This window comes from Sturnira hondurensis, unplaced genomic scaffold, assembly GCF_014824575.4.
Source record: "Sturnira hondurensis isolate 20B ecotype Veracruz unplaced genomic scaffold, ASM1482457v3 Scaffold0024805, whole genome shotgun sequence".
Lineage (NCBI taxonomy): Eukaryota > Metazoa > Chordata > Mammalia > Chiroptera > Phyllostomidae > Sturnira > Sturnira hondurensis.
In genome coordinates, this window is record NW_028097436.1 from 301988 (window position 1) to 310679 (window position 8692).

The window sequence follows — 8692 nt, forward strand, 5'->3', positions numbered from 1 at the left end:
ACAGGAACGTGTAAGTTTGTGCAGAAATCTTGATAATCTTTAGTGGTTAAGGGTGACTTCGTGTGACCAAATAACATGAAATTAAATCAGTCTCTTTATTTTTTTATTTTTTTTAATATAATTTTTATTTAATTCTTGTTCAAGTACAGGTTTCTGTCTTATATTCCCAGCCCTGCCGGCCCCCCGTCCAGTGCTCCCCACCTCCCTCCCATTTCCACCCCCCACCCTTAGTTATTGTCCATGTGTCCTTTATACTTGTTCATGTGAGTCCATCCCCTTTTCCCCTATGATTCTCTCCCTTCTCCCCTCTGGACCCTGTCAGCCTGTTCCGTATTTGAGTGTCATTGGTCGTATTTTGCTTGCTTGTTTGGTTTGTTTAGATTCCTGTTAACGGTGAGATCATATGATATTTGTCTTTCACCGCCTGGCTTATTTCGCTCAGCCTAATGCTTTCCAGTTCCATCCATGATGTTGCAAAGGGTAGTAGTTCTTTCTTCCTTTCTGCAGCATAGAATTCCATTGTGTAAATAGAAAAGGCTAAAAAGTGCTTGTTTTTCTTAAGCACAAATGGAGGACTGTGAATAATGTGCATACACACTGGGTTTCTGTCGATGACAACGAGGGCCATGTTGGTTCCCACCAAATCCAGGAATAGCAGACAACCAAACACATGGTGCCCTCGTGCTTTCTCTGAGCACACCACCTCCATTACAGGAGTCAGGGCCCTTCGCTGGTTTTCTGTGAGTCTCAACTGGTGTTTCTGGTGGCATCTGCTGCACCTCCACCTCCGGACGCTTTTGTTTTCCTCTTCTTTGCAGCCCTGGTTAAGTCCACCTCCTGGAGATTTTGGAGACTGTTCAAGGATTTCTCTGAAGTACACAACTTTTCCTTTCCGAGCCAGCTTTTTTCTTCCTTTTGCCTTTTCCATTTTCTCTGCCCATCACCTTCCGCCTCACTGCCCACACCTGCAGTTTGCCCACCTCTCCCCAGATTCTGAAGAGCCCCTTTGCTGAACTGCTTCACATCCAGTGAACTTTACTCCTGGGTTTTTTTCTATTTCCCACAATCCTGCATTAAATCCTTCCCATGTGTTTGACTTTTGAAACTCATCTTTGTATCCCTTGTGTGGAGAAAGGTCTTTGGGACCTAGAAATGCGGTTTCTTGGGTGCTCAAAGGGAAGACAGGATGCTTGTTTGCTGGTGGCTTCTCTGGCCCCTCTGGGAGTCGATCTGCCCAGTGGCCAGTGTGGGCAGCCCTTCATCTTGGGAAAATGAGTCAGAGAAAAACATGTGATCTCACTCATGTGGAATCTAATGAACAAACTGAACTAACGAGCAATATAGGGATGGACACATAGACAGAGCAGGCTGACAGCTTTGGGGCAGATTGCACGGTGGAGTGATTGAGCATAAAAGATAAAGTGTTACAGGTGGGGAGAGAGGGACCTGAATCAGGAGGCCTTCCTCCCCGACCTGCTGCTTGACTTGCAAGGAAATTATTCAAACGAGAGACAACACATATAGTGGAAATGAGGTAGCAGTTTTTTTAATGAAACATGTACAAGCAGGAAGCCACAAGCAGGCACCTGGCTAGTCTCAATATCCCACCTACCGAGGAAATAAAGCTGTTAGTGAGTTTGTTCTACACACTTGAGCCGAGGCTACAAGTGGATGCTTAGCTAATCTAAGTGCACCAACTACTGGGGATTGGGGTTTATGTACCTCAGCTGGCTTCTAGGTTCCCCTCCTTCTCCCCTTTGGGAATAATGTACACCTACAAAGGCTTTCTCTCTCAGTTAGTAAAGGCTGTTTGTCTTGGTTGGTGAAGATGTTACAGAAGCTCCCTTTCCCAGCACAGAATCTCAAGGCCTGTCCCCCACTTCCTGTACAATTCCTGCTTGTGACATTCAAGATGCCTGGCAATGTTAGTGAGATCATTACAGGAGTCTCTTTCCTCAGCACCGTCTCAGGGACTCTCCCCTCCTCCCAGGCTGTTTTGCCTGCCACCCTGGGGACAGCAAGCTTACCAAACCGAGCTCAGGGCTGCTGTCAGCTGGTGAGACATGCCTTCCTCTGCTTCTGGCCTCCTGTGTCATAACAGGAGGTTAGTCTTGGTTAGACTGTAATGGTGAGGGCCCTGCCTTTATTTCCCCTCTGGCCACTCATTCCTAGCTGCTACCGAGTGAGGACAGAGGACGGATCAGTGGTTGCCAGGATAGAGAGGTGGAGGAAGGGTTTAGCTAGAAAGGAGCAGGAGGGACATTTGGGGAACAGACCTGTTTACACCCCTGTGTACTCTTGATTACAGCACTCTGTACATTTCTCAAAACTCAAAGAGCTGTGCACCCAAAGTAGTGAATTTTAGTTTGCTTCATATAAATTTTAAAAAACTGAAAAGATACACAACCGAATAAGTTTAATATATGCTGAACTTCAACTTAACAACATCAGAAAGTCTTCCTGTGTGGAACTGATATTGGTTATTCGTTATAATTAATTAAAATGAAATAAAATAAAAAATTGATTCCCCAGCCACATTTCAAGGGCTCAAAGCCACAAGTGGCTGTGGTAGGAGGTGGTGCAGCTCCAAAATAACTAGGATGAGAAAAGAAGGAATTCTGCATGGTGAGTTGGGGAGGACTTACCTGTGAAACTCTAGTCCAGAGCCAGGCTTTTAATTTTTTAAAGATTTTATTTATTCATTCATTTTTTAGAGAGGGGAAGGGAGGGAGAAAGAGAGGGAGAGAAACATCAATGTGTGGTTGCCTCTCATGCACCCCCTACTGTAACCTAGGCATGTGCCCTGACTGGGAATCAAACCTGTGACCCTTTGATTTGCAGGCTGGTGCTCAATCCACTGAGCAACACCACCCGGGGCCAGAGCCAGGCTTTTTAAATGTGTCTTGTGTTGGGTGGGAGGAGGTCTTTGACTATAATTTCAATTTTTAAAAAATTGCTGATTTATTCAAATTATCTTTTTTGAAAATTTTATTATTATTATTTTTCAAAGATTTTATTTATTTATCTTTAGAGGGGAAGGGAAAGAGAGAGGGAGAGAAATATCAATGTATGGTTGCCTCTCGTGCATCCCCTGCTGGGAACTGGCCTGTAACCCAGGCATGTGCCCTGACTGGGAATCAAACTGTGACCCTTGGGTTCACAGGCCTGCGCTCAATCCACTGAGCTACACCAGCCAGGGCATAATTTTATTACTTTAAATTCTGTGAATATATCCATTTTATTTAATTTAAAAATTATTAGTATTTTATAAGTATCTGTCATGTTTTTGATTATCTGTTTATCTGGAATTATCTTTGTTATCCCTGTTCTCATTTTCTTGACTTTGGTCTTTGTTCTTTTTCTAGCTGTTGTGTTGCATGTTTCTCCCAGTTCCTTTGAATGTTCCTTGTCCCCCAGCAAGTGCATTCAGGGGCACACATCATCCCTGCAGTGCTGTGTTAGCGAGTCCCACAGATTTCAACATCTTTGTGGTTCAGTTTTAAATATTTCTTAATGTGCTTTCTGCTAAGAGTTATTTAGTAATACATTGATGTGGACTCCAACCAGTGGGGCCTGCAGTGTTGTGGATGCAATCAACAAATTCACACAGACTGCAGAAGTCCTGTGGAGAAAAGGGATGGCCTGGCCACTCTCTGAGTGAGAGAGCACCCCGACCTCCACCTGGACAGGCTTTTATTGCTTTTCTGGGAGCTTTACGTAAAGGAAGGTCCTCATTCATCATTGTCAGGCAGTAATGATCAAACAATAGATCCAAACATCCAAAGAACTATGAAGGCTTATTCTGAGTCAGAGTCAGTTAGCTAAAGGGCTATAAAACTTTGGGAAACAAACTGATTTTATGCTTGGACCCTTATCAGAAAATTGAGGACATTCTTAGCACAGCAGGTTTCACAGGATTTTATGCATTCTTTCTTAGGCCTGATAGCCCCGGGAAACTGCCCATTCCTGCCCAGGGCTGCACAGCCCTCTGGCATTGTTTCAGGCTTAAGTCAGGCAGGAGAAGTAAGGCAGCCAAGAGATTAGGAGACTTCTTGCAGACAGAACGAGGACTCAGGCTATGTCAAAGCCAAGGGATGAGGGTTCATGACCCCCTTTTTCTATAGCTCCCCAAGACTATCCCTGAGGGCCCCTTCATAACCATGTCTGTCTTAGGTTGTCCTAAGGTTCCTTGAGGAATCTTACCCATTGTTGGCTAACCAGTCATCTGCCCAGGGCCAATCAGGGTGAAGTAAAGAGGGCAGAGGCAGCACCCCTGCCAGGGAGACAAGCTTTGTCTCCTTAGTGGCTTATAGTCCCAAGGTCTCTTTACTCAGCCTTGGCCATGGGGGGTTACAGCTTCTGACACCAGGCTGGGCGGTTCTCAACAATACATTATTTACTTTCTAACCTTCCTTCCCTCTTTCTTCTTCCACCTTTCCTCCCTCCCTGGCTCTATCTCTGTCTCCCTCCCTTCCCCCCTCCCCTCCCCTCCCCCTCCTTTCTTCTCACTTCTCTCTTCCTCTCTTTTCCCCTCTCTCCTTCCTTTCCCCCCTCTTTCTTTCCATTTCAATTATGGTTGGAGACCAAAGTTGATATTATACTAAGTTTTTGGAATTTTTAAAGTTTCCTTTTAGGTGCAGNCCCCTCCCCCTCCTTTCTTCTTCTCGCTTCTCTCTTCCTCTCTTTTCCCCTCTCTCCTTCCTTTCCCCCCTCTTTCTTTCCATTTCAATTATGGTTGGAGACCAAAGTTGATATTATACTAAGTTTTTGGAATTTTTAAAGTTTCCTTTTAGGTGCAGTTACATGTTTAATTTTTGTAAATTTTCTGAGAGTGCTTGAAAATGATATGATTCTCTGTTTATTGTGGAGATATACACACACACACACCCTTTTGATGTTTTGCAGGTTTTTCACATCTCTGCTTACTTTTGTATCTGCTGGGGTTTTATTTCTGAGAGAGGTGTGTGGAAGTTATTGATCTAGCTATTACTTCCTGCAGTTCTATTGATTTCTGAGAAGGTGTGATAGCATTATGGATCATTATTTCTCCTTGAAATCCTCCCAGTAGTGCTTTTTGTAATTTGAGATTGGATGTTTAGGGATTTACATGTCTGTATGGTGTATTGTTTCATTTGGGGAAATGTACATGTCATGTGGCTAGATACCATCAGTTTCCACTCCCCAGGGCTAGCCAGGGCTGTGCTCCACAGCACTAGAGCGACAGCTGACAGTTTCCCCATGAGTGTATGGTTACATTTTAGATTTTTGTTACTAGGATGGGTGAGAGATCATATCTCAATGTAGTGTTAATTTGAGCTCTTCTTATTAGAAGATAGGTTGAGGTTTTTACATATATTGAATGACATTTTCCTTTATTTGTGATGTTTTCTTTTGTCAATTTCTCTGTTGGGGTGTTGATTTTTTCAATATTTAACAGTTCCTCATTATTAAGCATAATAATCCTTTATATCATAAGTTTCAAATATTTTTCTCATTTATCTTGTTACTTTGTGGTGGTTTTGCCATGCAATTTGCACTTTTTTATATAATGAAATATATGTCTTTGCCCCTTTTGCTTTTGGATTTTGAATCGCAGTTAGGAAATCAGAATTGTTTCCAATGGAATTCATTATGTGAGAAAGTGTCTGAGGACCTGTGTTGCTGAGATGATTTTTTTAAATCTCTGTCTCCTATGTGGATGAAAAATTGCCTGGGTATGAGAGTGTAGGTTCAAGGTTCTTTTCCTTCAGTACTTCCAAGTATATTCTACTCACTTGTTTGCTGCCGCTCGGTGTTGCCATCGGAAGGTCTGAGGTCAGTCTTATTCCTAGGCAGTAACTGCTCTTTGTATTGGGAGACTTTTGGTGTTTTCTCTTTGTTTTTGAGCCATTTAGAGCTCATGCTCCCATGTCTGAGCATGGTGTCTCTTCTCTGACTCCCTGTCACTTTCTGAATGGGGACTGTTCACCCCACTTTGATCCTGGGGGACTGATCCCCATTTCTGTCCTTAGGAATTCCTCCTGCCCCTCTTTTTCCTTTGGTGGGACTGTTACTATCCAGATGCCAACACTCCCACTGCTGTCCCCCAAATCTTTCCGTCATCTTACTGTTGTCTCCCTCGTGGCCCTTTCCCGACTTCTCCTGGGCGAGCCCTTCACCTGGTGAATGTGGCCTACCCCAGGTGGCCGGATCTCTCTCCAGGGCTGCCTCTCTCACTGCTTTCACCTATTTCTCTTCACATTACATTTTTGATACCTAATATTTCCATTTATTTTTAAAATTATTTTTGTTCTTATTTGCTGTTACTAATATAGTCCCTACTCCCTTAAGTTTACTGTTCATGTTTGTTTCAGGTCACTGTGTGTCCTTTCTTACATGTCTGCTTAAGATGATACATGTTGTCTGTCTTTCTGTATGTCTGTCTGTCTCTCTCATATGCTGGTGTCTGCTTTCTAAGGTGGCTGTGCTCCTTGATGTCCAGTAATTTTGAGGGCATCTGGCACCTAGTTGGTCAGTACTTGGGGCAGGGCTGGCAGGTAGGTGGTTCTGGCCAGGTGGTTACAGAATTAAAGGGGATGGCCCGACAGAACCACAACCAATCACATACTCTTTGTTTGCTGTCACCTACCAAGCACCTCGCTGGCTAGGATTTTACCTTTAAGTTTCTACCTTTAAATTAGCACCAGCAGGAGGCAGCTTCCCAAAGTTGTATCCCTCCAGCCCTGGGACTGGAGGGGACAGGAGGGGGCGTGAGGCCCTAGGTCCCCAGAGAGTATGCAATTCTCCCCTCGTCAGCTTTTTTTCCTAGCAATATTTTTATTGTGGTAAATTATACCAACAGAATATTGATTATTTTTGCCATTTTTAGTATAGAATTCATTGGCATTTAATACATTCACAATGTTGGCTGCTCATCACCGCTACATGTACCACAAACTTTTTCATTATTACCAACATAAACTCAGTACCTATTAGCACTAACTTCCCCTTCTTTGCCCCGCACCCCCATTCTTGTTAATCTTTGTTCCACTTTCTGCCTTTGTGAATTGGTCTATTCTGGGCACAAGCTCTAAGGGGAATCGTATAATATTTGTCCTTCTGTGTCTGGTATATTTCACTCAACATGATATTTTCAATGTCTATTCACATTGCAGCATGTATGAAAATGTAACTTACTGTGGCAATCATTTTACAACATGTACATACATCAGGTGATTTTGTTGTACACTTCCAAAGAATACGATGTTATGTGTCAATTATATCAATAAAAGTGGAAAAAATTCGTTCCTTACCATTGTACTTCACTGACCGTCCTCTCAGCAGGGCTTTGTGCTGCCTGGACATGGTCCATGCACTGCTGCGCCCTGGGGCTGGGTGGCCCCCAGGGACTCGAAGGAGGAAGCAGAGTGCTCAGGAAACAGAGACTTGGTGGGTAGGGGCTGGGGAATGAGGTAAAAAGTCTCCTCCAACCTGCCTTTTGACTATAACTTTTGGTTTCACTTTAATTTTAGTCTCTTTAAAGCTCTCTCAGAGCTTCTTTTGAGGGGGTCAGTTCCTGAAATTCAGTTTCTTTCCCCATTCTACAAGTCTGCAGCCCCTTTTGTTTTACAGATTTGTCAGGAAGCAGGACCATTGTGGCCTCTGGATTTTCAAAATCTTTAAAATTCCAATTTTATTTATTTGTTCAGTGTTATTGAGATAAACCTGACATACAGCACTGTGTAATTTAAGGTGCACAGCATAGTGACTTGACTGAAATATATTGCAAAATGACTAAAAATGTATTTAGCTAAAATTTATCATTTCATGTAGATACAAGAAGAAAGTAAGAGGAAAAATATTTTTTATTCATAATGAGAACTTTTAGGATCTTCCCTCTTAAAAACTTTCAAATATACCATACAGCAGTATTCACTATAGTCATCATGTTGTATTGTATATTACATCCTCAGCGGATTTTTAATTATAATTCTAAAAGCCTGCCTTGCACCTGGTGGACACTTCTTTAAAAAGAAAAGACAACACATTTATTATCTGAACCATTCCCTAAGTTAGAAGTCCAACACGGTGTCTGCAGGGCTGCTTTCCTTCCCACTGCCTCTGGGCAGAACCATTTCCCTGCTCACTCAGGGGTTGCAGCACTGAGGCCCCCATCTCCTCTCTGGCTGTCCCTGAGGCTGTCCTTAGCTGCTCCCTGCCCCCAGCATGGCACCGGCCTCTCAGCCCAGCAGTGAGGTGTGGAGTCCCTCCTGTGCTGCCATTTTCAATGAACTCACCTGCTTTCCACTGCTGGTGGGCACTTTCAACTGGAAAACACATACCCAACTTCTCTGCAGTGCTTTCAGATGACACCTTTGATAATCCCACCTGCTTGGTTTTCTTGACTTTTCTCTTCCAGAATTTATATTATCCTTTTATTTTATGTCTTTTAAGTTTTCTTAAAATGACCTCCATTTCAGCAGTCTATACACAGGCTGTTATACTCTCTTGTAGTAGTGTTACAGTTTTATTCTTTATATATTAACGTGCCTGGGATTTCAGGAGTCTAACTTCATTTCTCCTTTAAATGTTAGCCATTCATTCAAACACCGTTTATGCTAGACACACACAATCTTCCAAAACTGAGTCAGGAAGAATCAGAAAGTCTGAATAGACCAGTGATAAGCAATGGAATCAAAGTAGCAATAAAAAA

General features: G+C 43.0%; 1 pseudogene; it reads right to left on the reverse strand.

Moving 5' to 3' along the window:
* Positions 1-717: 717 nt before the first annotated feature.
* LOC118981861 (hepatoma-derived growth factor-related protein 3-like) lies at positions 718-1262 on the reverse strand (annotated as a pseudogene).
* Positions 1263-8692: the final 7430 nt, after the last annotated feature.